Source organism: Oryzias melastigma, unplaced genomic scaffold, assembly GCF_002922805.2.
Source record: "Oryzias melastigma strain HK-1 unplaced genomic scaffold, ASM292280v2 sc00274, whole genome shotgun sequence".
NCBI classification, from domain to species: Eukaryota; Metazoa; Chordata; class Actinopteri; order Beloniformes; family Adrianichthyidae; genus Oryzias; species Oryzias melastigma.
In genome coordinates, this window is record NW_023416900.1 from 151000 (window position 1) to 157095 (window position 6096).

Consider the following 6096-nt stretch of genomic DNA (forward strand, 5'->3'; position numbering starts at 1 on the left):
TTGACGTGATTTCTTGGCTGCTTTTATTTAAATGCTGAGATTTCTAGCGATGGTTTTTATGTGGGGAGAAAATAGTCTCACCCCGATTTGGGTGTACGTAATTCTTGATTTGTGTGTGTGTGTTCATGATTTGTGTGTAACTTTGGATTTGTGTGTGCGTAATCCTTGATTTGGTGAGGAATTTTGGATTTGTGTGTGCATGTTATATTCACGATTTGGGAGTAGCTTTGGATTTGTGTGTAACTTTGGATTTGTGTGTACGTAATTCTTGATTTGTAACTCATTAAAATACATTTTGTGCAAAAATACAAAAATTACAAAATTGAAAATAATACAGAAAAATGTACACATGTACAAATTAAAATGACAACAGCTGGAAACTAATCACACACACAAATCTTTAAAATTAACGCACAAAACACTTGTTAGACACACAAAACTTCAGTTATGCACAAATCTGATGTGAGACTCTTTTCACATCTCCAAGATTTGTCTATAAGTGATGTGTTTAAATGCCGCTAGAATGCTGGATCATCAGAGTTTTCTTTTCTCATCAGCTGTTGTTAGGTTGTGAATATATTCTGGTGAAACTTGACATTTCCCCACTTTCTCAAACAGATATGCCCAATAATATTACAAATTCTAAATAAGCGTTTTTAAAACACTTAACTCCCCGCTCTGGTCTGGGCTCTCCGCAGACCTTCTCTGCAGTGAACATGACAGCAGAACTCAGCGATATCCACACAAGGCCCTTCTAAACAGCCACAGGATGGAGACGGTTGATCAGGCCACCGGCCCGCTCCAATCTGCGGGTGTTTAGAAGCTCGGCTTCTCCACATTCAGGAAGCAGAGCAAGCTTTGTCCGCTCTCTGGGCGTTGAGGAGGACCGCACGCCGCCAGCTCGCAGAAGAGTTCCACGGCAAAGGAACAGAGAAACTTTAGTGTTGAGTGCTTTCAAAACACATATTTAGACTTTATTTGTATCAAATATCTGGCATATCTGTTAAAGAAAGTGTGAAAATTATAAAAGCAGCTAAAAATAAAACTATGGTGACCCAGCATTCTAGAAACATTTAAACGTACCACTTGCAGACAAATCTTGGAGACATGAAGTCTCACACCAGATTCATGCGTAAATGTGGTTTTGTGTGTGTAGCAAATGATTTGTATGAGATTTTTACAGATTTGTGCGCATAGTTAGCTTCAAGCTGTAGTAATTTTAATATGTGCATGTGTAAACTGTATTTTTCGTAGTTTTTGTACTTGGGCACAAATGTATGAGTTACAAATCAAGAATTGTGCATGAACAAATTGGGGTGAGTCTGTTTTCTCTCCAAAGTTTTACTTATTTCTGGGATCAGTCTCTTTCCGTCATGTTTGGATCTCATCAGGTTCTTGTTTCTGTTGTTGACTCCACAGCTTCAGGAATTTGATTTTATAAAAACATTTCACTAGAACAAGGTTTGGCAGCCTTTAACAGTAAAAGAGCCGTTTGGGCTCATTTTCTACTGATCAAACCCTAGAGGTGCTGCATCGTCTTACTTTAGCCTTTAAGAAATTTAGATTTTAATTCATTACCTTCTTTTTTAATAGTATGAATTATGACTATTTTTTGTCACTAAGAAAAGCAAAAATATTTTAAAAAATCCTAGCATCTCTAAGATTTTTTATTTTTTCTTCCGTTTGACAGAAGCTCAAATAACTTATTTTCAAAATAAAAGACGCTCTGTGTCAAAGAGGATCATGTCAGTGCAGCTCTGGACAGCTAGTAACCAATGTTGTGCAGCACAAGACAATATGTGTTTTTAACTCCTAAAAGATCAAACTTTTTACCAAAGTTTTGCTCTGCATATAAAATCTGTTCATTCTGGAGGTAGAGTTGAACAAACAAGACGTCTTCAGGTCAACAGGATGTAAAAACCTACATAGTTTATCATCTATGTCAGTGTTTTTCAACCTTTTTTGAGCCAAGGCACACTTTTTCCATGAAAAAAATCCCGTGGCACACTAGCATCCAAAAAGGTAAAAAATGAGTCTGTATTGATGTACAGTCATTCCACAATCTAGTGTACATTTTTTTATATAAGTGGAAAGCATCATTAATCAATTTGCTCAAGTTAAACGTATATCTTGTCAACACAGTCTACATTTATTATCACTAATGAATGATTTAAAAAAAAAAAATCTAAAAAAAATACTTCTATATAATCAGTTTTTATGAATGTTTTTTTCTCTTTTTTAAATACTTCCAAAACTATCAGGCAACATAAAAACAACGTTCTTTTCTTGTTTCTCTCCACAATAGTGATGAGAATTATGGCTCAAAATTCAATTCTTTTGCATTCGTTTTCCTAAAACTGCGGCTCTTTTGGCTACCAAATGGCTTTTTGGGTTGTTGTTTGGTTTGTTTGATTCATTATAAACTACTAGATAAGATTATGCACAAAATCCAAGATGTAAATATGTTTTTATTCATATAAAGTGTAAATTATGTATATGCTGTTATTTATCCCTTACAGATATAATGTACAAAATTAATGGTAAAAGAACTAACAATTAACTATTCAGTTTTAACTCGCTTTTTAAACACATCGGAAGTGAACAACACAAAACTCTGCAACCACAATCCAAATACAAATTAAAATGTCCAAAAACCACTAAATCAAGACTTTTATTCACATTGACATTAAGAAAGACAAAAGAGTTTCAGCTTTGAGGATGTCATCTGTTTCTTCTCTCAGTGATGATCTGCTCTGTTTTAGAGAAGATTCTCTCAGTTCTCAGGTGTCTGGACAGGTTGATTGTGGAGCCATAAATATATACAGAATATATATACATATAGAATATTTCCTGCAGACTGTTCCTTCATACTATCAAGAAAAGTCAAATGATTCCAGTTTTTATCTTCTTTTTCTTTTCATTTTCTTTACATTTTGTGTTGATGTTTTCTCTCTATCTCTCTCCCTATTTGGCTCTTGCGCTGCTGAACGTGTAAGCCCCTCCCCCTCCACCCAGCGCTCAGCGCGCGCACTTAACCCAATGCATCATGGGGGCTGTAGTGCATAAACTCACGCAGATGCCGGCATATTGTCGTTTCTGAGCTTCATTCTTTTGTTCACTTTTTAAACTGTCTGACGTCGGATCCCGCTGGAAGCTACACCGCTAAACACGAGCTTTAGCTGTTATTTTAGTTTGAACTGAGAGACTTTATGAGTCGAATCAGAACAAGGAAGTGAGGACGTTAAGCACTTCTGATTGGTCAGATTGATTACATGTGATCAAGCCTCCAACAATGATTGGCGGAGACAGCTGAAGGGGGAGGGACTTTCCTAAAACTGAGTTTGAGGCTAGTTTTGCGGCTGGATTACGGTAATATCATTCTGATTAGTCATTTATAGAATCAAAGAAATATTTATTTTAGGATCTTGCATATTCCAAACTATCCAGTGTTAAATCAGTGCCGTTTGGATGAACACAGAGCTGATAGAGATGGTAAATGTTTTAGATTCGTGAAAATGGGTAATTTCCCACGGCACACCAGACCATCTCTCACGGCACACTAGTGTGCCGCGGCACACTGGTTGAAAAACACTGATCTATGTGAACCTCAGAGATCAATTTATACATTTAATCCATACTTTCAAAAATTGCCATTTTATTTTCCTTTATTTATTTGTTCTTTTTATCCTCTTTATCCTCAGCAGTCTTAAACTGCTGGGTTTTGTTATTTTAGTTTGGGGTTGGATCTTAGTCTTAGTTTACAGGCTTTATTTATTTGTTTTCTTTAGGTAGTTTTGGTTAAGCAGTCATTATCAGGAGCTGCTGACTCCGACGGTCGACATGTCTGGGTCAGCAGTCTCCATGTCTTACTTTATGTTTGGAGCCACAATGGAGAGATAAAAGAGACACATGTGGACCTGGAGCTGCAGGTTACAGACCTCTGATCTAGAATAAACTCTTCTCCAGTCGTCTTCACTGTTCATGCTCGATTGATTCAGCTAAAATAAGAAGAACTTCAATCTTTACTTAAGCCCTTGAGGAATGTCCAAATCTGAAATGACCACACATAGACAATATGTGACCTCTTCACATGTTCTTCAGCCAGACTTTGGAGGCATTTCTCCAATCATCCGAGTCTCCTTCAGATCTAACAGCTGTTGGAGAGTTCTGGTGAGCTGAATGAAAGTTCATGAGAGCAGATATCAGATGTGTGAACTGCAGGACGAGGATGTTAAACTGGGACAGGAAGTCCCCCCTCCCACCCACACACACACAAACATTTTCCCTCTGATGGGGGAAAAAGTTCATCCACATCAGTCCAGTACATTTAACTTTTTACAGGAGAAGACATCCAGCTGGCTGGATCATAGAAGATCCAGGATGTTCTGCTCTCTCCAGACCTCCATCCCACCTGAACTCTTCTAGAACAGTTATTCAAAACAACTGATCAGGATGGCAGTGATGGAGAGGAACACTCTGGAATAACCCTTGGTGACCCGGATCACCTTCTCCATCCTGTCCTGGACAGAGAGCATAGTGCCTCCTTCAGAAGACCGACAGCTTCACTGTAACACGGGCCGCTACAGGAAGTCGTTCCTGCCTCCCTCGTCATCACTATCTGTAATGACTGTATACCGCTGTTGGATTTGCCCGTTTGGGATCAATAAATGATCTTTATCAAAAGTGATGAAGGATCTATAAATGCTTTTCCATGTTGTGGGACCATCCTGGAAACCAGAGGGAACAGGACAACATTTTTTCCTCTGAAGATCTCTTCACAAATGGAAGCCAGAAAATTAAGTTTCCCTTGAAAGTGAATCAAAAGATTGATTCTTATTTCAGTCTTCGGTGTCTTTCCTGATCAAAAGCATTGATTTAGGAAAGAATGATCACCGTAGTTTGTGGACCTCAGTGCAGACTCCAGACAATGATGAAGACTCTGGTGTTGTGACCCTAAAGTGTTATATGTTGTGACCCTTCAGGGACACTGTACATGCTTGATCTGATATTTCTGGGGCTTTAAAAGATGGTTTTGTGTGAATCTCAACAGGACGAATTTGATTTTTAACAAATAAAAAAACTCCTTCAGACTTTCAGCGATTTAGGTCTAAGTGTTCAATTCCTTCAGAAACTTTGTGCTCTTTAACCCTTTAAAACCAGAGCTCCAGTGTTCATGTTCAACAGTAATGGTGCTCTTTCAGTTGTTGAGAAGCTTCTCTAAACTTTTCATGGTTTTTCCATCATCCGATTTTCAGCTCATTTCTGGATTCAAAATGGAAATCCATGGAGTGGAATGTTCTGTTGTTAGAGTGATGACAGCATCGCTTCGAGGCGGATTTCTGCCTCAACTCCAGCACTGCTTGATTTTTCTAGCAAAACCTTAGAAAATGCCTCTTAGTTTGATCAAATCCTGCTCTCAAAGATGTGAAAAAACTATTTTTCATCCTAGAGCCAGCCTGGCTGTTTGAAATGTTTCAATGGTTTCAGTGATTTTAATAAGTGAAAGTTTTGAAGCACATTTGTTTGAAGGGAAATTTGCCACTGAGCTGCAGGTTTGTGTTGGATTCTCAGCTCAGCACAGGAGGAACTCAAATCCATTTCACATAAAGACCAACATAAATAGCATGTATATTGCTGGATTAGAAATATGAGCTAAATGCCTAATTAGCCTAAAAAAGGGGGGGGGGGTAGAATGTGAATCACTATTAAACCACTAAATATTCTATCCTCTCTCGTCATAGTTCAGACTGCAGAAGGGTGGAATAAAAGTCACGTTCTATTTGGTTCTCGATCAGCATTTCTGTGTGGGGGCCGGGCCAAATGTGGAGGCGGGCCTGATCAATCTACAGGAGAACAGACTCATAACTGAAATTGAGCTTTTTGGACAAACTTTCAAACTTATTACATTTTAAACTTGTCAAATGTGTCTCCTTTCCCCGCATCACTTCTGTTGTGCCGTTTAGATTTACTTGAAATTACCTGGTTAGCCGTCACTCCAGTCATTTCAGCTCATTTTTCAAATACTGAAGGCTTTAACCTTTTTTTTTTTTTAGTCAAGTCCACAGCAGCAGCTGCAGTTTAGCAGACCTGATCAAA